At 36.8% G+C, this 22659-nt stretch overlaps 1 long non-coding RNA gene across 2 annotated transcripts in view; it reads right to left on the reverse strand.

Annotated features, from left to right (window-relative positions):
- Positions 1–18497: 18497 nt before the first annotated feature.
- The window catches only part of LOC114047787, a 35285-nt gene continuing 31123 nt past the window's right edge, over positions 18498–22659 (reverse strand). For both annotated transcript variants that reach the window (XR_003569677.1, XR_003569675.1), the window contains one exon: positions 18498–19056. This is a non-coding gene — a long non-coding RNA (uncharacterized LOC114047787). The remainder of the gene's footprint in view (positions 19057–22659) is intronic.

A 22659-nucleotide genomic window follows, 5' to 3' on the forward strand; every position in this document is an offset into this window, starting at 1 on the left:
TCTTTCTTTCTTTCTTTCTTTCTTTCTTTCTTTCTTTCTTTCTTTCTGGCTTTCTTTCTTTTTGGGCATGGTTAATGCAGGAATTTGTCTTAATATATATTTAATATACATATTTTAATAGGTTTTGTTTTTCTTGCCTTTGCAATGGGTGAGGGGATGGAGGAGAGAATTCAGAAATGAAAATAAAATAAAATTTAATTTAAAAAAAGCAGACATTCAACATGAGTCTATAGTATAACAGTATTGCTTTTTTAAAACACACACACACACAAATTAAAAGCAATATAGTGATTAAAACAAGAAAGACAATAATCCCACTATCTTCTATGTTGCTCAGGTCATATTTATTTTATGTCCGGTTCTGTGTTCCATAGTTTGAGAGACTTTTAGCAAACCAAAGAGCAGCCAGAGCAGAATGACTGGAATGTTAAAGGGTATACAAACCATGTTATAACAGCACAATTGAGAGACCAGAGAATGTTTAGCCTAGAGAAAAAGAGAGATGGAAGGTTGGGTGTGGGGGAGGGTGATGGCTATCTGACAATACCTAAAGGACTGGCACATGAAAGAAGGTGTAAATTTCATTTTTTGTTATTCCAAAGGTCAAAATAGGAAGAACAATAGATGAAAATGAAAGGAAAAGTAGATTTTTAAAAATCAATATTAGTAAGAACTTTCTAACAAGGAGTACTCTGGATACACTGAATAAGCTGCTGCAACAATAGGTGGGCTCTTCAGCATTAAAACTATTCAGGAAGACTGGAGACCACCTTTCAGGGAAATTGCAGTGGAGATTTCAGCTTTGATTTGGAAGTGGGAGGAAGATCAGTTGTCTGGAAACTGACCCTTCTGTCATATGACTCAGCTCTTTATTTTTTTAGTTCAGCAAATATGTTATCTAACTAACCAGCCCTTGTGACAAGAAACAAACACAATAGGAAATAGTCATAGAAATGAATATTGACATAAATGTGAAATAATGCAATTTGAATTTAAGACCATTAGATTAGGTTATCTCTAAGGTGCCTTCCAACTCTAAAATTTTATTATTCTATAAAAATGGAAAATAAAATCTAAACAAATCAAAATAAATAGAAATATTATTGCTAACACATACTTAAGGGAAGAATACACGGGACTTGGAATAAAGGTTTATTCTTTTGAAAGGAAACATATTTTAAAATGAAATGGCCAAGAGGTCCAAAAGATTGCAGTCCAATTCAATATCTTAAACTTGAATTATATAGCTACTGAGGGATCAAAAGAAATATAATTATGAATGCTAGTCTCTCCAAAGTGACCACTTGCATTGGGAATAAAAATAAATACCAGTCATTTAACTCATAAGAAGTTTATGGAGATTAATAAGTTAGTGGCCATAAAATTCTTTGAGATCTTGTTATAAAAAAAAAGGTATAAATCACTATTACTCTCAGGCGTGAAACACAACAAAATCCCATCAGACAATCTAATAGACATATCCATTATCTGGCTAAAAGGGGAGATAGCTTTCTTGATTCTTTTAGCCATGTTTCAACATTCCATGTATACTTGTGATGTCTCAACAATTCACCACACTTAAACAAATGGGAATTCTCCTGTTACAAAAGTTAGCATTTTAATAGCTCTTTATATTTCTTATTGTATAAGTATATACAACAATGGATACCAGAACAAATCAAGCTGTGCTTAATGGTGCCTACTCATATTTTCAGTGTTCAGCTTTGAAAATATCTTCACATACAAAATGGAAGCTAATCAATTTTTTCAAAATTTAAATAGTCCAGCTTTTGTAAATGATGTATTTGGCATGGACCACTGTTTAAATTACATTCTTTTCTCAAGTGGTTGAATGGTTGTAATGAGAATTTACAATTTGTGGTATATTAAAGTAGGAAGTCGATTGAATTTCTTTATCAATATTACGCATGCTTCAGAGTTTCTTTACACAAGAGCACTTAGAAACTGGCAGACAAATGTAGTTCCATTAGATCTGCTGTCAGCCAGAACAACTGAAAAATTCTATTTAGCCCATCTCGTGAATTTAAGATGACAGTATAGCTCCCACACAACACAAATATCAGAGCATGACCAATACTTTAATACCATGAGGGCATCCCAAATGCTGCCTCTGGAAATCCACAGAACAGATTTTATTTGGTCGAGGCCATTTTGCTTGAATACAATTGTCAGAATCAATCTGTGTCTAACTTAATTTGTCCTTTGATTTATACATCATAATGCCTGCAGATTAGGCATCTGATTATGAACCATTGATTTATCCTCAGAAGTTGTAAACCTTTCAAAATAACAACATTGATTACTTTTCACAGAGGAAAAATGTCTTACACACATGCACGTACACACGTAATATATTCAGTAAAGGTAATAGAAAGGGGTACACCCCCTTCTGCAAAAACATCTCCAGTGCAAGCACCATGCGCATGACAGTTCTGCTGCATTTAAATACACCTCAACACTTTCAGACACATCTACCAACTGTTCATCTAAACTAGCAATATCTTATTACTGTGCATGGTGGGGAGTCCATCTCAAATAGGAATGGATCCCTACAGCTGCATATTGACTTAGAAAACCACAAACTAACATTAATTATGTTGTATTGTGCTTTTATTTATTTTGTTAAACATTTCCCAATTACATTTTAATCTGGTTCAGGCCTTCCCCCAGAGTTTTATAGGTTAAATAAAGCAAGTTTGACACTTATGATTTAGACCATTTAGATCATTTAAACCTACTTTGGGTGATAATTTGTTCACAGAATCAGAGATTTTAAAGCATGAAAGTCATGGAATTCCTCATTTTACACATGAGGAAAGTGAGGCTGAGAAATTAAGTGACTTTCCCAGGGTTATACAGCTAGCTAATAAGAGTATGAGACAGGATTTGAATTCAGATCTTCCTGATTCTAAGTCCATCTAGCTTAATTTTTTAAACCAAATAATATTGTAAAACAAATGTTTTATTATTAAATATTAAATAATATTTTATATTACAATGCAATATAAATCTAAAAGTTTGTGTTTATATTGCATAATAAAATATAACAGTTTATACTTATATTACATCATAAAATAATATTTTAAAATAATAATTTTAAAACAAATTAATTTGTTATTTTAAACAAATATTTTCAGTTGAGTTTTAAATGAGAATGGCCTCCATCAAGTTTGTGGGCAGCTGCTATATTCTTAAATATTAAAAGCTGTATTTTATTAAGCTGATGACATCTACCTGTGTACTGCTTTAGGATATGAAAACTTTGCCTTATAATTATAGAATCATAAGGATTATTTATATGTGTATGTGTACATGTGTGTGTGTGTGTGTGTGTGTGTATGGCCTTAGAAAACATCTAATACAATGCTATCTGCTCTATTCCCCCTGCCCAACCATTTCACAGATGAGGAAACAGAGGTCAAGAGACCTGAAATGATATGCAAAAGGTCATAATGTGAGTTAGCAGTAGAAATGATCTTGTTTAAAAAGTCAAGAAACTCTAGGTGGTGCATTGGATAGAGCACTGGCCTTGAAGTCAGAAGGACCTGAGTTCAAATCTAGCCTCAGACCAGACACTTAATACTAGCTGTGTGATCCTAGACAAGTCACTTAACCCTGATTGACACACACACACAAAAAGCAAGAAACCTAGAAGCACCTCGGCTTTTACTAAGGTATTTTTTCATTTATTCAACAAATATGTGTTGAACGTCTACTGTGTATAACATTTTGCATATATAGGATATCAGTCAAATGTCAAATGCTAATAAAATAAAATTTGACAGAGTATAAGAATGGGCTATATCTAATAAGATGAAATTTAATAGACATTCCTATTAAGTTGTAATATTTGGATTTTTTTTTTAACTCAAAGTCAAAAGTACAGGATGGGAGACGAACGGCTAAACAAATGGTTTGGTGTATTATATAGAACTGATCTTGGAGCCAGGAAGGCCTGAGTTCATATCCCATCTTAGACTTACTGGCTGAACAGCCCCAAATAAGACACTTACCTTTCTGGGCCTCACTTTCTTCATCTATAAAATGTGTTGTAGCTAATGTCCTCCCTTCTGGCTCTAAACCTGTTTTCCTACTTTATCATTTACTGACCTTCAGTCTCCCAACTCCAACTCACACTGCCAGGGTGGGTCCTCAGAGGGTTGAGTCTATCAGAGGGTGACTGCTACTTTTATAACTCTGAGGGGCTGGTGGCTATTCTTCTAATAATATTCCTTATGAGCCTCTATTGGAGGCTTCTCCCTATGATTATTAGTTGATGTCAGTCAGCTAGACCTAATTAGCTTTTTCAAAGGAAGTATTTACTAAAGTGGTACAATAAGAACAGTTGGTACAAAACATCACCCCCAAAGTCTGTGACAGAGTATCTCACAAAGAGGTTATGGAAAGTGGCCTTAGGCTTAAAATATCTTTGTAGCAAAAGGGTAACTCACAGCTCCTGGTTGCTAGCAGTCTTTTTCTCCCTTTCATGGGGCATCCATGAAGTTCCTCTTGGGTATATGATGTATCTTTTTTTTCTGAGATCCTTGTAGAGTATTGAATATTTCTTTCCATTTTACATCTAGTCTGTTCTTGACTACCAATGAAGACACTGTCTTGTAGGGATACTGTTAAAGAGGAAAAATCTAAGGGGCAGTTAGGTGGTACAGTGGATAGAGCACCGGCCCTGAAGTCAGGAGAACCTGAGTTCAAATCCGGCCTCAGACCATACACTTGATGCTTACTAGCTGTGTGACCCTGGGCAAGTCACTTAACCCCAATTGCCTAAAAAAAAAAAAAAGAGGAAAAATCTAAATCCTTCTACTTTCTAAAGTTCATTAATCCCTCCCTCAGGCAAATAGAATGGAGGTTAGGGAGAGGAGACCAAGACTGTGGATGAAGCCAGGGATCTTCTCTTCCCCAGGTGATTTCTTCTCAGGGGGCTTGAGCTTTCTCAGTCAAGCTTGAGCTTGACTTTTACCACTTATACTTCCATACACTTGAATCTCTTTCCAGAGGGATCTGTCACTATATACACATGACCCAAAGAGAATGACTAAATTTCTTTTTTTTAGACTTTTCAAATTTTTACTCAATTAACAAAAGTGTATTTTCTTTTCCTTCCACTTCTCTCCTCTCAATCATTGGTAAAAAGAAAAACAACACCCTGCAACAAATATTTACAATCAAACAAAACAAATCCCTCCACTAGTCGTGTCCAAAAAAATATGTCTTATTCTGCATCTCTCTGTTGGTGGTAATTGTCAGTAGAGAACAAACCCCAAAACCTGAAATAGTTTTAGAGAGAATTTTATTAGGTCATTGGCAAAGGAGAGAGCCAGAAAAAAGGTGCAGCTCCTTCCTCAAGTCTTTGTGAGGTTACCTTATACAGAGTTGAGACAAAGGCAGGATATTTGCCACATTAACCACATATAGGTAATTTGAGATGCATATCAATAGGTAAGTATAAACATTCAAATCTGAGGAACCCAAAACACAAGTTTTGAGTGAACCTAAAACAAGACCTGGGCGGAATCTAAGCATTCCCTGAAGCCATATGGCTTCCCAGGAGCATCTCTGAGGTCAGTCTGACTTCTACCATAAGCTTTGAGTTAAACAATTTTCTTGCCACATAAAGCTAGGTTCAAAAAATATTAATAAATATCTATTTTTCCCACACTGTAAAGAAGTTGGTACCATGCTTCCATCTTGGTCCTCTGGAGTCTTGGTTGGTCACTGAATTTATCAGTCTTCTTACATCTTTCAAAGTTGTTTAATCTTCACAACGTTGTTGTTACTATGTAAATTTTCTCCTGGTTCTACTTACTTTACTTTGCATCAGTTCCTGCAATTCTTCTCAAGAGTCTCTGAAACTATCCCCTTCATTATTTCTTATAGCTCAATAGTATTCCATTCAGGATTGTGCTGGAATCAACTGAAACCAGATTAGAGAGTGGATTGTTAAGCTGTCATTGTGAGCATCTATAACTCAAAAATTGGCAAATGTTATCACGCTATCAACCAGGCTTGATTTATTGACTTACTGATGGTCTTGACTTGAGAAAATTATGGAGAAAATGTTAATGTAGATAAAATTTAAAAGCATGTCATGCAGCCAATTGTTAAACATTTACTATCACACCCCTGATTCCATTTCATTCATATACCACAATCTGTTCAGCCATTCCATTCTCTAATTTATGAGAATGTTCCAGTTCATTAGTTTCCAATTCTTTGCCACCACAAAAAGATCTGTTATAAATATTTTTGTGCATATGAGTCCTTCTCCTCTTTCTTTTATCTCATTGGAATTTTAACTCTTGGGAATATGGACCTACTGGTGGTATTGCTGGGTCAAAGGTATGCATAATTTAATAACTTTTAGGGCATAATTCCAAATTGCTGTCTCTATGATTATATCCAATTTATGCCATATACATCTTGTTTGCACATAGTTGTTTGCATGTTCTCTCTCCATTAAAAGAAAGGGACTTTTTTTTTTGCCTTTCTTTCTATCTCCAGTGTTTAGACAGCACCTGGCACACCATAGAACTTAATAAATGTTTGTTGATTTGACTTTAAAATTGACTGCACCAATTCACAGCTCCACCAAAAAATTCATGAATGTGACTTTTCCCACAGTTCCTCCAACATTTGCTATTTTCCTTTTTTTTTTCAACTTAGCCAATCTAGTGGTTTTGAGGTGAAACTTCAAGGTTGTTTTAATTTCCATTTCTCTGCTAGTGATTTGGAGCATTACTTCATATGGTTATTGATAGCTTGATTTATTCCTTAGAAAACTGTCTATTCATATTCTTTAAACATTTATTAATTGAGGAGTGGCTTTTATTGTGGAATTTAAATCATTTTCTCATATATCTTGGAAATGATATACTCACAAATTTGCTGCGAATATTTTTTTCAGTTACCTGCTTCTCTTCAAATTTTAACTGCATTGGTTTTGTTTGTACAAATACTTTTTGATTTTATGTTGTCAAAATTGTTCATTTTCTCTTCTGTTATCTGCTCTATCCTTTGTTTGTTGTGACCAAATTTCTTGAACTACTCTGAATGTACTTCCTATGACACATCCCTCCAGTTGATCTGATGGCTTTTGAGGACACTTGATCAAAAGCTTTTTCAAACTTAGTCTAAAGCTTGTGATTGATTGATTGAATTAAGAAGTGTTCTTATCACCTAGTTAAGGAATCAGAGTGGAGCATCTTGTCAATTAATTCAAGTGTGGTAGGGTAATCAATTGATTCCATTGACTCCACTCATACACTACGATCTTCTAATCTAAGTGATTTAGTGGACTCTGAGGGCTATAATATGGTCAATAGTAGAATACAGAAGCCAAAAAAGCTGGTGTTCTCCAAGGCTACCTTGAGTCTTTAGGGTTCAAATCAAGTGAAATAATAGTTCCACTGTACTGTGTCCTGGTTGTACTGCATCTGGAGTATGGCACTTAGTCTGGAACAACCAATTTTAGGAAGGGCATGGACAAGTTAAAATATGACTAGAAGAGAGCAGCCAAGACAGTGAGAGGACTGAAATCTATGCTATTCATGCATCAATCAAAGGAAACAAGGATGTTCAGCCTAAAGAAGAATTAGGCAGTACATGATAGCAGCCTTCAAGTATCTGGAGAGCTGCCATGTGCAGGATGGTTTCAAATTCTCCTACTTGGCCTCAGACAGTAGCATTAGGATCAATAGGTGAAAGCTAAAGAGGCAGACTTGGGCATGATGTAAGAAAAAAAAAATCCTGCAACCTTTCCTCTCCTCACACAACACCTCAGACTTAAAGTTTAGAGGTAGACAATTGTAGAGTACACATGTGGTAAAGGCAGTTCACAACTTCTGGCACTGCAGGGTCTGGGAGTTCTTTCTTTCTTCCTTTCTTCCTTTCTTTCTTTCTTTTTTTTTTTTTTTTTGGCTAGGCAATGGGGTTAAGTGACTTGCCCAGGGTCACACAGCTAATTAGTGTTATACATCTAAGGCCGAATTTGAACTCAGGTCCTCCTGAATCCAGGGTCAGTGCTCTATCCACTGCGCCACCTACCTGCCCCGAGTTCTTTCTTTCTTTGTAGAATTCTCAGGCAGCTTCCTTTGGATACAATGTCTCCACTGAGCAGGCAGCTCAGCTCGGTTGCCAGGGTCTGAACAGCTCTTTTTTCTATTGCCAGGGGCTGCATTTCTCAAAAATGCCTCCTTCCTTGGGTAACTATCTCTCTGTATCCTGTCTGAAGTATGTATCTTTGTTCCCTTAAATATGCTTTGTATTCTCTCAACCCTGCCCCATCAGTGCTTAGCTATTTCAAGTCCAGAAGGAACACAAGAAGTTTGTTTGCTCTGTCAATCCTGTGATTCCTTCATAACTCATTCAGAAGAAGGTGTTCACAAGGCAGAAGTGCATAGAACCTCTAGGCCTGGAGTCAGGAAGACTTGAGTTCAAATATGACCTCAGATACTCACTAGCTGTGTGATCCTGGGCAAGTCATTTAACCTCTATATGCCTAGTTTCTTTATCTTTCAAATGGAGGTTAATAATAGTACCTACCTCCCGGTATCGTTGTGAGGATAAAATGAAATACTATTTGTAAAATGCTTTGCAAACCTTACCATTCTATATAAATGCTAACTATCAGCTATTATGCTAGTTATCAATACATAAGTTAGCTTAACATCTTATTAACTAACATTTGTGATTATATTCTGACTTTCTGGGCTGTAAAGTTGTTTAAAGTTCAACTCCTCAAAACTTATATTTATAAAAATAAGCTATATTGAAGTCCTTTGTTTTTGCATTTTGTTTTCACCCTAAATATACCCAGAACTTTACCCCTACACCAGCCATAGAAATGAACCTTCCCATGTGACAAAAAAAGAGAGATAAGCAAAATAGTGGCTACAGAAAACTCATATTAAAATATACACAATACTCTGCTTTTGTAGACCCCTTGCCTCTCTGCTGAAAAAAAGGGAGTTAAATGCCAATATCTATTTTCCTCTATCAGTTTCAGTTACCCACAGTTCACATTCCTATACATTATTGTAATTATTATGTATATTATTCTTTTGATTGTTTATTTTACTCTGTATATCACTTCATATAAATATTCTCATGTTTCTCTGAATTCCAGTATGGGTAATTTTTACTACACAATAATATTCTATTACAGTCATATACTACAGTCTTTTCAGTCATCCCTCAATCAATGGGCACCTATTTTGTTTCCAGTCTTTGATAACACAAAATTGCTTCTATGATTATTTTGGTATCTATGAGAACTTTCTGTTTTTTACTTCCTTACATTACATATAGAATATCTGGGTCAAAGGGAAAGAGAAGAAAAGAGGAAAGGGAGGAAAGAAAGATTATAGGAGAAATATTTCCTGAGTTCCTTGTAGTGGGTAATTGCTGCCAAAATATATTTACCGCAACACACAAGGTAAAAACCTAAGTTTTATTATTATGCTCAAGCATAGGTTGAGCTTCAGAGAACATAATAAACCTCAACCTTCATTAAGATTCTAATAAGGCCTCTGATAGGCAAAATTACATCAGAGTGACAGAGAAAGAATTCTTTTACATATTGCAATCTTGTATATTCCTCTTAGGCCATAAAAATTAAAGAAAAATTAGATCCATAATCCTTTGCTTCCTTCATTGTCATACAATATCATTCAACAAACTTAGGAAAACAGAGTCTTAATCTCATTCATCCCATAAGGAAATGAACTTCATCAAAATATAAGTAAACTAAGTCAGGTTACAGATTAAACTTTTTTTTTGGTTGATTATGTACAACTCTTCATGACCTCATTTGGGATTTTCTTGGCAAAGATACTGCGGTGGTTTGCCATTTCATTCTCCAATTCATTTTACAGATGAAGGAACTGAGGCAAACAAGGTTAAGTGACTTGCCCAAAGTCATGAAGCTAGTAAGTGACTAAGGCTGGATTTGAACTCAGGTCTTCCTGACTCCATTGCTGGAAGTCTCTCACTACACTACCTTTTAGCAAATTTACAAATGGGTTAAAAGGGGGAGAAGGGATTTGCATTCCACCAAGATGTTTGGGACAGGTAAGAATCTTACTCTGGCTTTTTTCTATGGAATATATAAAGGCCCAATAACTTCATATCCCATGGGACAGGTTTCAGCCAGCTCAACAACCTCTCAAATAGGAGAAATGGCCCTGACTTTCCCTTAACATTATTATTATTCCCTAACATTCCCTTATGATTTTTATTCCATGTGTCAGGTTTTGGTCAAGTAAGGTTAATACTAACAGAACACGGGGTTTTGGTTAACCAAAAGTTGCTGGAGGAATGGCCCTGAGCCCTGAATAATAAACAATTTATAAAAGGAAATAAAAAATAAAAAATTCCTACTACAGAAAGAAGAAAAAAGCATTTATGAAGTTTCTACTAAGTACCAGGCACTGTGCTAAGTGCCATTTGATCTTAACAACAACCCTAGGGTGTAGATACTATTATTATCCCCATTTTTCAGCTATACCTGGATCACACAGTTAGTTGAGTGCCTGAGGCAGGATTTGAACTCGGGTCTTCCAGACTTCAGAAACAACAATCAATCCATTGCCACTTAACTGGTGCAGAAGCCTCTGAGGCACTTTGTGAAGGGCAGGTTTGAGAAAACTGTGCAAATGAGAACTGTATTAAATGGCCCAGAAACATTCTGTTTCTGAGACTGCCTGAAAGAGCTAGACATTTTTCAATTTAGTTACTTTTCTAACACTATTCCAAATTGCTTTCTAGAATGGTGGAATCAATTCACAGTTCTACCGACAGTATATTAGTTTTCCTATCTTTCCATAATCCCAATATCTTTGACTATTTCTGTCTTTTGCCTTTGCCTATTTACTGTCTTTGCCTATTTATTGTCTTTCTTTGCCTAATTTAATAAAAATTCTTTCAATCTGCACTTTTCTTATTACTGGTGATTTGAAGTATATTTTATATGGTAATTCATAATCTGTAAATTCTTATTTTTAAAAGTGTTAAGTTTCTTGATTGGTTTTTTTCATTGTCATCTTGGCTAACCTGCAAAATTTGTCTTGGCCTAGCCATTCTAGAAGATGACTCACATCTACTAAAAATCTTCTTTTAAATTGATACAATAGACCTGATTACTCCCAGGCTTTCCATTCACACTGGAGCATATGTAATAAGAGTCATTAGTAATGTTAGGCTTACCTTTTCACGACCAATGTTCAGGCTGAATCTTAAGTTTTCCATATGCCCTCTGGCTTGCACTTTTGTTGAACTATGTTAAATATCCTGTTGTCCCTTAGCTGAGGTTTTGGGGTTTTTTTGAGGAGAGGGGTAGGGTAGGGTAGGGTACAGGATAGAGACCAGTCTGTGACACTCTACTTATTAATGCAAATAGTAGGATTTGTAAAGCAATAAGAGTCAAATTTTCACTCAGCAAACAAAATGGTTAAACAAAAGATCCTGGAAACCACAGCTTGTCAAAAAACTCTTCTTAGGCTAGAATCTTTGACCTCCTCCACATTAGGCTTTGTGACCTTTGTTATTTAATGCCAAAGGAGAAGGAAGGCATGGACAAAAGTACATTATGTGGTGGGTAACAAGAGGAGAGGGAAGTATAGTTGTCAAGTGTCCTATAGAAGTTATTCATACTCATCCCATCTCTTCTCTTTTTTTTTTTCTCTTGGATATCTTTGGATATCACAAAATTGGATATCTTCTGTTTTTACATCACCTAAATTTCACTATTTCACTTTCCTTCTCCTTCCCTTCTCCAGAGAACCATCCCTTGTAACAAATAAAAATTTTAATGAAAGAAACAAACAGAGAAAGAGGAAGAAAAAATTCAGCAGAACTAGTCAATACATAGAAAAAAAATCTGATATAAAACGCAATGCTCCAAACTCATGGACCTCCCACAACTATCAGAAAGTGGAGGAAGGTAGCTTCCTCTACCTCTTCTTTGTAATTATTCTTTATAATTTTAAAATGTTCATTTTCAACTGTTTTGTGGTTATTTTTCTTTCCATAAACATTATTATAATCACTGTGTATACTGTTCCTTTTGCTCTGCTTACTTCACTTTGCATCAATTCACTTCTTTCCATACTTCTCTAGATCATCCTAGTCACTATTTCTAATAGCACAATAAAATTCCATTGTATTCATTTACCACAATTTGTTTTATCATTTTTTCTTTGTTTTATCATTCCCCAATAGAAGGGGATTTACATTGTTTCCAATTCTTTCCACAATTTTTATTGATGACCTCCTTGAGACATATGTCTAGCAATAGATTATCAGGGTCAAAGGGTATGGACAATTTTGCCACTTTATTGGCACAATTCCAAATTTCTGCCAAGAATGATTATGCTATTTCACAGTTCCACCAACCATAATTTATTGTGCCAGTATTTCCACAGCCTTTCTGACACTAATCTCTCTTCTTTTCTAATCGGAAACTTTACTCAGATGCCATTGCATTCAACTTCTCCCATAATAGACAGGTATGGATAGTATATAAATAACTTTCATCAGTCCACAGACAGAGGAGACCACACCTTGATGAGCCCTAATATAGAAACTCAATTGACTGGAATACCCTGGGGTCCTACAGTTCTCATAAAAGATAACTGTTTTATTCCTTTGAGTGTAGGACAGGCACTCAAACAAAACATTTAAAACTTTTAATGAAACATTTTAACTATTTCTCAAATTGTTAAATATCACCCCCTCTTTTATTTCTTTCCAGCTGAATACGGTATTTTATTCCCTTGAGTGATGTGTTATATTAAACCCCACTTCCTATGAAAGAACTAATAGTAGTCCCTATAAAAAGATACAGTTGCTACCACTGCCCATACAGTTACTGTACTTTAAAAGTAGGGTACGCTGTCAAAAAGGTCACTGCTCCTTAGAGAACCAAGCCAATTTACCAAACTCCACCTTGCTCCTACTCCCACTGATTCATATTTTTGTCTGTCCTTATCTGTTGAAGACATGGGCCTTGTAAAAGCTACCACACTGGGGCAAAATGGAGAGCCAAAATAGTAGCTTTATCTCCAAGCCTTGAATAGGAGCAAGGTCAAGGTAAAATGGGGAAAGGTAAAAGCCAAAACAGTTAACATGTTCTGAATGAAGAGAAAATAGTTAAGCATGTCTTCCTAAGTTCAGAAGGTTGGAACCAGGCTTGATTCTATGACCAGACTTTACAAAAGTAATCTCATTGATGGGCTTGTCATTATTTGCTTCATCTAGTGTATACTTTTGACATTTGCTCTTTTCTTAGGCCTAACAGGACGAAGGATTAATCACAACCTCACTTGTTATACATGATAATCACTTTTTTTTTTCCAACAAAGCCAAAAATACTTCACAGATACCTTTTTATTATCCTTTTATTCAAATAACATTTCTGTAAGCTAGGTAAGGACGTAATTAGTGTTATCTAAATTTACAGATAGGGATAATGACTAAATCTGTAATTTCATTAGTATAGAGAACTCCCAGATAAGAGGATTCCTGATATCAGTACAAGTCAGCATGTTCTCTGCAACTTATAGTCTTAAAGTTGCCTAGAATATTGAGAGATTAAGTGACTTGCCCAGACTTAGTCAGTATGTGTCAGAGACAGGACTTGAACTCAGATCTTTGTGGCAGGTTCTCCAACCACTATGCTGTGCTGCTTCTCTGGTGAAGGGTTCTTAGACTGAGGTCCATGGACCATTCCTTGATCTTTCTCCACCTAGGGGGTCTGTGGATAGATGTTAGAGGGTCTGTGTACTTTGACATGGGAAAAAATTGCATCCTTGTTTTCACTAGGAGGCAGCTAGATGGTTCAGTGGATAGAGCACTGGGCCTGGAGTCAGGAAGAACTAGGTCCAAATTTGGCCTCAGACACTTTATAGCTGTGTGACCCTTGGCAAGTCACTTAACCTCTCTTTGCCTTAATGTGCTGGAGAAGGAAATGGCAAACCACTCCAGCATCTTTGCCAGGAGAACTCCATGGTCCACAGGGTCATGAACAGTTGGACATGACTGAACAACAACAACAATTTTCACTAATCTTTGTTTTCCTTTATAATCAAATGTAAATTATTTTATGCACTTAAAAACATTCTGAGAAGGGATCTAGATACTTTACCAGACCGCCAAAGGAGACCATGACTCCAAAAACGTTAAGAACCCCTGATCTATGCAGATCTTGGTAGAAGTAGCAGATATTTTACACATAAACAATTGATTTAAAGAGACATTTTTAGATGACTTCTTGTGCCAGGCAATATATTAGACACTGAACACACAAAAACCAAAAATAAGATTATCCCAGGCCAGAAGAGCTTACATTCTTCTGGGGAAGTGTGTGTGCATTTGAAAGGGTTAAGAGTTGAGGCATAGGACCTGGGGCGGGGGTGGGGGGTTGTTGTACAGAATACAGCATGTACTCAGGTTAAGTCAATACAAGGAAATGTAATAAGTGAGAGGATGCTAACAATCAGTTAAATAAGAAAGGCTCCACATAAGAGGAGGCACCTACACAAAGCTTTGCAGGAAGCTAAGAATTCTAAGAGACTGAGATAAGATGGGAGACTGCCTCTGTAAAGATGTGGAGTCCAGAAATAGAATGTAAATTCCAAGATCAATCAATAAGCAAGCACTTATTAAGCACCTAGTACATGCCAGGGGATAAAAAGAAAAAAAGCAAAGCAATCTCTAAACCCAAGTGCCATAATTAGGGTTCAGATGAGGATTTTGTCTTATGTCATAAACTACAAAAATATCTGAGAAAGGATGGGATTCCTTATACCTACTCTTTCTGTTCTCTGTGGTGTACTCCTTTGACCCAGGCTATCAACCTCAGGGTTACAAGACTGTAGCGTCCCTTTCCTGGGGATCACCTCCCCTCTTCACTCCTTCCCCCTGGGAACTGGAATGTAGTAAACCACTGGTTGTACCACATAGATCTCAGCTGGGTTCTCTGAAGTATAGGTCACATTCTCTCTCACAATTGCATCTAAGGAATACTTTCCTCTCTGTTGCATTCCCCTAATCTTGCTCCATAATAAAAATGAATTTGCCCTAGGAATAAGAAGTCCCAGTTATGCCTCTACCCACCCAACTGTTTGAGTGCTCTTCCTTAAAGTTGAGTTGTTATAAGGAAATGCATTGGAAATATCAAATATTAGAAAGACACAGGTGTTAAATAATGGCCAAAGATTTCTTGGGTTTTTTGGATCTGAGGCAGGCAGGCAGGATCCTGATTGGGGCTTTCTAGTTCAATTTTTCTTACTCCAACACTCAAATTCACTCAAGCAAAAATGTTTATGATGATGGTTTTCAGCCTGGCTTTCAAGAACAAGTACACTCTGCCCTCCATAATGATTCTGGTGAGTACAGAATTCATATGTAAAACAGAATATGTTCCATTGTTTGGCCAACAGCCTCTTTAACTGACAGTCAGTCAAGCAGAAAATAGGCAAATTTAGTTACAGAAAACTAACAAAATTTAAGATAGAGACTTTTAAGGCTAAGAGTCTAAAACCAATCATTCAAAAAGAATACCAATATTTATGCAGAGAGAACATCTTATCATAAATAATGTAAGATGTAATACCAAAAATGGGAAAGACAGGAGTCCTTTTAAGGCTCTGTTATACCTAAAAGGGTAATTCAAGATCAAAGCTATTTAAAATGGGGAGTATAATTGAGATCAAGATTGAAAGTCCTCTTAAGTCTTCTACAACACTGATCTCTCCAGTGCTCTCCACTTACATCCCTCTAAACCTGACGACTGGATCTAACCAACCACAATGGATAAGCTTTGTTCTGCCCCAGATTCTGTCACCAATTCCAGCATCCCCAGGAATGGGGAAAACAGAGCTCTGGACAGTTCTAGACCACCTCAGTCTTACTGCTGGTATTGGTCCTATTTTTTACCCCATTTCCCAATAGGTGAGTTCTTGTCCTGTCCCCCCTAAACTCCCCAGTGATTACATTTCTACTCTGCCCCTTAATCCCACTAGTGTCAGTTCCCACACCCAATCCCCCACCCAACGCCACTGAACATAAATCACCCTGACACTGGGTACCTGACTCAGAATCCCATGAGGCTCTTTATGTGAAGAACAAGATTGAGGAACATGAGTGAATAAATAGAAACATATTAAATAGCCCAGGGGCATTCTGATCCTGAGTCTGCCTATAAGAACTAGAAGTCTGTCACATAGCCCAGAGGTATATGCTGATAATCTAAGTGACCCATAACATTTCCCTCAGGAAAAGAGCAGCTTATAGAAAGGAGCAATATTAGCCTAAAGAGACACAGCAATGAACAACTGTTGTCATTCAGTCGTTTTCAATCATGTCCAACACTTTGTGACCCCTTTGGGGGGTTTTTTGGCAAAGATACTGGAGTGGTTTGCCATTTCCTTCTCCAGCTCATTTTTCAGATGAGGAAACTGGGGCAAATAGGGTTGTGGCTTGTCTAGGGCCACACAGCTAGTAGGTATCTGAGGCCAGATTTGAACACAGGAGTATTCCTGACTCCAGGTCTGGCACTCTATCCACTGTACCACCTGGCACCCTCTCCACTGTGCCACCTAGCACCCTAATGAACAGCTAATGACAATCATTTGTGGTAGAAGTGCCAAATAGTATCTCATCAGGTTAAAATCTTGCCTCTGGCCCTTACCAGATGTGACTATGGACAAGTAACAGTTTTTCATCTGTAAAAAGAAGGGGATAGACTCAGCTCTAGGGTTACTTCTATTTTTAAGCGTAGAATTCTTAAACTGAAATCCATGAACTTATTTGTTTTTGTTTTATATTTGATAACTGTATTTAAATGTGAGTGTTTTCCAACCCTGAGATACCACCTCACACCTATCAGATTGGTTAATATGACAAAAAAGGAAAATGATAAATGTTGGAGAAGATGTGGGAAAATTGGAACATTAATGTATTATTGGTGGAGTTGCAAACTGATCCAACCATTCTGGAAAGCAATTTGGAACTATGCCAAAAGATCTACAAAACTGTGCATTCCCTTTGATCCAGCAATAGCACTACTAGGTCTATATCCCAAAGAGATCATAAACCAGGGAAAAGGACCCACATATACAAAAATATTTATAGCAGCTCTTTTTTGTGGTGGCAAAGAATTGAAAATTGAGGGGATGCCCATCAATCGGGGAATGGCTAAACAAACTGTGACATATGAATGTAATGGAATACTATTGTGCTTTAAGAAATGATTAGTAGCAAAATAAGGGAAGAAATCTTAACAATTAGAGCTACAAAAAGTGAAATGGGCTGCCTCAGGAGACGGTGAATTTTCCTACAGTACAGGTCATTTAGCAGAGACTAGACAGCCAGTTCAGAGAAGCTGTTAACAGAATCACTGTTTCAGGCATGGCAGCATGGTGGAAAGCGAGTCGAATTTAGAATCAGAGGTTCTGGCTTCAAATCCTAGCTTTGTCATTTGCTGCAGGTTCTGACAATTCATTTACCATCTCTGGGGACTAAATATAGTCAACTGTAAAATGATGGGGCTGGACAAGCCATTTTTTGAAATACTTTCCAATTCTGAACTTTTATGGGTTTGGGTTGTCAGGTGAGGTACGTAAGGGTATGAGTATATGTGTTGTATTGATTGTAACTATGTGAGAAAATTGGAGCTTTTGTGTCAGAGGGCATTTCTGGATACTGATATATTTCATGAAAGGGTGGAAAGGGAGGGGGGAGAGAAGGTATTGGATGAGTGAGGCTCTTTTAAAGAAGTCATAAACTTGGTGTGAGAGATTAAAAAAACTGTGTTCTTAATAAAAAACAATTTACAACATAAAAAAAAAAGAAATGATGAGCAGGCAGATTTCAGAAACACCTGAAAAGACTTACATGAACTGATGCTGAGTGAAGTGAGCAGAACCAGGAGAACACCGTACACAGTAACAGCAACATTGTGTAACAGCCAACTTTAATAGACTTGTCTCTTCTCAGCAATATGATGATCAGAGACAATTCTAAAGGACTCATGATGGAAAATGCTATCCACATCCAGAGAAAGAACTATGGAGTCTGAATGCAGATCGAAGCATACTACTTTTTCTCTTTTTTTTTTCTTTCTTGTGGTTTTTCCCTTTTGCACTGATTTTTCTTTCACAATATGATTAATGTAGAAATATGTTTAATATGATTGCACATGTATAGCCTAAATCAGATTGTATACTGTCTTGCAGAGGGGGAGGGCAGGGGGGGAATTTGGAACTCAAAATCTTATAAAAATAAATGTTGAAAACTAAAAATAAATAAGTTGACTAAAAAATAAAAATAATAAAAATAAATGTGACTTTTATAATCCTATGTGTTTGATGCATTTAAAAACATTATTCTGAGAAGGGGTCCATGGACCTCACCAGACTGCCAAAGAAGGTCCATGACACAGAAACATGTTATTTAGTTGTATTTATTTAGTCCTATGATCCTATGATTTCCTTATTCCCATGAGCGGCTTAGAGCGGATAACAGCAATAGAAGCAGCAGCTATGATGTACTATAATAATTTCCACTTTATCCTTTTTTCTTCATCTCTTGAAGATGTGACTTAGGTTCATCTTCCTGGTGGTAGTCATCTTCTCCAAGAAGTTGTTTCAGAGGTCATCTACTACTGGTCAATCAGCACTCAAACCCAGGAGCTCCCAGCCCCTCCAACTTGGAAGGTTGCTGCCAAGATTAGAAATATTCATCTCAGGATTTCTATCTGGTCCTCTATACCCAGGGAAAGAAACACAAAGCAGAAAGACATCAGCCTCAGGCTCACCTAGATGAACACATGGGAAAGGAAGTACATGGGAACCAAGCATGAGATTGATTTATTAACGCCCTTTATCAAGGGGCCCCAACATATGTCGCATAGGAAAAATCCAAAGTACAGGCTCCACACTGCACATGCTCCATAGAATGGTTCCCCATGGGTCCTTCCACAAGCAAATGCTCTAAAGTGGGCTCCAATCCAATCCCCTACTAAAAAATAAAGAAAAAAAAATTAAAGGGAGGAAAACTTTGAAAGTGGAGGATTAAATCAGGACATTTCCTCTTATAAGGTACCTCTTATAAGTCATATGCACTCATAGATTCAAATACTTAGTATGTTGGGATTATATAGTTTATTGTACATAGAACAATGTTGTACATCCCAAGTGTAAGTAGATGAATCTGATTAGTGAGATAAGTAAGAAATGGCCACCCCTTAAGTTCTATGCACTAAAGTTCCTAGGATATCCCTGGAAGGATGGGAAGAAGGGACATTCAAACCAAAGGTAGAAGATCCCCCCCCAAGTGAATCAAACCCTCTGAATCAGTGATCACCTCGAATAGATAATCTCCTTTATATTTGTGAAAAATGCACTATTCCATTTTTTCTAATTTTCTTATGGCTCATTTTTTAATGTTTAAATTGTTTATCCTTTTGAAATGTTCATGGGGTGAGATATAACTCTAAATCTGTTTTTATCACATTTGAATGCATCTCTTATTTTGTTTATAGGTGATTTATGGGGACAAAATGGAGGGAATCACAGATGTAAACATGACATCAAAGATCTTTCCATTCTCTCTCTAAATCAAGTTAGTCCCTGAATAATTTGCTTATGTATAAAACTTAAATTGATAATCCTTGATATTTTTATATTCCCAGAGTGTAGCACAGTGCTTGGCACATAGTAAGTGTTTAATAAATGCTTGTTTAAGTAATAGCAATTTTGTAACCACAATCAACTGTGAAAGACTTAGCTACTTTGATCAGTGCAATGGTCCATGACAATTCCAAAGGACTCATGATGAAAAATGCTAGCCACCTCCAGAGAGGCAACTGATGAATTTTGAATGCAGATTGAAGCATATTTTTTCACTTCCCTTTTCTTGTTTATGTGGCTATTAGTATTTGTATTAATATTTATATTATTAATATTAATTATTATATTAATATTAATTATTAACAATGTTAATACTATCATTCCATTATGGCTAATATGGAAATGTGTTTTTCATGAATTCCTACATATAGCTGATATCATATTTCTTGCCTTCTCAATGGAGGGTTGGGAGAAGGAGAGAGAGAATTTGTAACTGAAAATAATTTTTTTAAATTAAAAAATTCAAAATTAACAAAACAAAATTTAAAAATCAACAAAAAAATGCTTGTTTGCTGATTGGCTATCCAAATGAAAGTTGTCTCCTTCAAATACTCATCATGAAAGAATATGCATTTATTTCAATGATGCTGCCACTGCTCAAGCCACTTTTGGAGTCCTTCTTTTGCAACTGCCTTCAGGGCCAAAGAAGAAATGCAAGATCATTGCTTGTCATACTTTATAAATGTTTCAAATAAAAACAAGGATAAGAATTCTGTTTTAAATATTCAAACTAGGATTTCTTCACAGATTAACTAATCTTTCTTGGGAGGCAGCCAAAGCTTGAAACTACCTGAAATTGCTGACCCCTAGGCTATTCAGGAAGTCTCAAGAAGATTCCTTGCGCAAGGGAAGGGGAAGGAGGGGGGCACTGATGTGAGAGAAGAGATTTGACCAAAAGCAGAGAATAGTGAGCAAGTATGGAGACAACTCAGCTTCAGTTCATCTCTAAACTTTGAAGTGAGAGGAACTAAATGTGAGAGTTTGGTCCTACTGCCTTTTCCACTGAATGATATCATGAGGAGCAATTCATGGCATTGCAGAAAGGGCCAAGAATTGGGATTCAGAGACTTGGATTTGAACTGCAGCTCTGTAATTCGTTACCTTTGTGATCTCTGGTAAATCACTTCATCATTCTAGACTTCTACAAAATGTGGCGGCTAGGTGAGATTTAAGGACCCCCATAGCTCTAAATCTGTAATTCTATGGTCCTGTGATGCCTTACTAAGATTCAGACTAGCAGATAGACAAATTAGCTGAGTTCCTTGTAGTGTCCTATATTACTCCGATCACTAGAGATTCTCCAGGATAGCAGAGACTTAGAGGTCTGGGCATTAGTAACGTGAGCATGACTTCAAATAAGTATGTACAAGTAGTTCCACTAGATGTGTCTAAGCAAGTAGGGCACTTCATAATACAAAAAGCCAAGAGGGGCGCACGGCATTTAAAGACAAAAGAGAATTTAGATTTAGGTAATCCAACCCCTTCTTTTTACAGCAAGCATGAGAGGTTAAATGATTTACCCAAGGATAAATAGATATGTAGGAACAAAGACATGATGCAAATCTAGTTCCTGATTCCAAAGCTGATGCTCTTTCTTCTGTATAGGACTCTCAGTGTGTCAAAGCTGATCTGCCCTTCCTCTGCCTTTTGGCTGAGGGTATGAGGGTTCGTGGGGTTCACACCAAACTGCTTCTTTTAAGATCAATCAATAAGCATTTGATAAGTGCTTACAATGTGTCAGGAACTATGCCAAACACAGGAGATACAAAGTAAAAGCAAAAATAACACTTGCCCCATGGAGTTTATATTTTAATGGAAGATAACACAGTATGTATATAAATAGGTACATACAAGATACATAGAAAGTGGATGAAAGGTAGTCTTCAAGGGGAAAACACCAGTGGATATGAGGGAGTAAGAGACTCCTGGCACTTGAGCTGAGTCATGAAGGCAGCCAAGGATTCTATGAGCCAGTGGTAAGGGGGACAATCCATGCATGGGGCAGCTCAGCATCTCCAGGGATCTGGGAAGCAACCCAAATCCTCTGTAAGCAGATATTTCAGAAATGAATCCAGGCTTAAAGTGAAGGCCACAAAGTGGCTACAAATTTCCCTAGGATTCCTCCAGGACTTTGTGATGTGGTGTAGAACACGGCTCTGAAAAGACAAATTCTGGTTTAAACCAGAAAATGATACTAGTCACAATCCTGATCCTATTTGACAGGAAAGAACCAGAGCTGGGTGTTCCTACATTCATCCTGACAGCTTTATGGATACTCCCAGCTAGGGTAATTGCTGAGAAAAACCCAAACTCTATCATTCTCAGAGAGTGGACCACTTTCCCTCATCTCCACCTCTCCCAGTAGTTACTGACATTTGTCTTTTGTTGTGTTATGCTGTATTGTGTTGCATTGTTGTTTACCTAGGAATGTGTAGACTTTGCATTTAACCAATCTGAAATCAGCTCTCAAGTTCTCCTTTCCGGTAAACCTAAAATTCCTTGGATTTGATGTTTCTTGAGTACTAGTTATGTGACCTTGACATAACAGCATTGAAAAAAGATTCATCAAAAAAGACAAAGATGGTTAATGAAAGAGACAAAGATGCTTAACTATTTATATTTGTTTTCATTCTTGGCACTGAACCCATAGACGAATCAATAATATATAATAAGAAAATAATACACAATAAAATATCTTCTGAGCAGTGATATGTCCACCATCCTCCTAGACCCTAGAAATTCCCAGACTACAGAGAAATGACTTTAAAGCCAGGAATTCTAGGAAATGCCCACTTCAATCTTCTGAATGAGCAAAGGAGTACAGACAATACAACACAATCCAAAACTCAGTGTCAAGGAGAGTGGAGCCAATGGCCAGCTCACATTGTCCTGGTACCTATCTCCCACCTTGAGTGTGACACTTTTATACTGC

This window comes from Vombatus ursinus, unplaced genomic scaffold (genome assembly GCF_900497805.2).
Source record: "Vombatus ursinus unplaced genomic scaffold, bare-nosed wombat genome assembly UNPS02001419.1, whole genome shotgun sequence".
Classification (NCBI taxonomy): Eukaryota; Metazoa; Chordata; class Mammalia; order Diprotodontia; family Vombatidae; genus Vombatus; species Vombatus ursinus.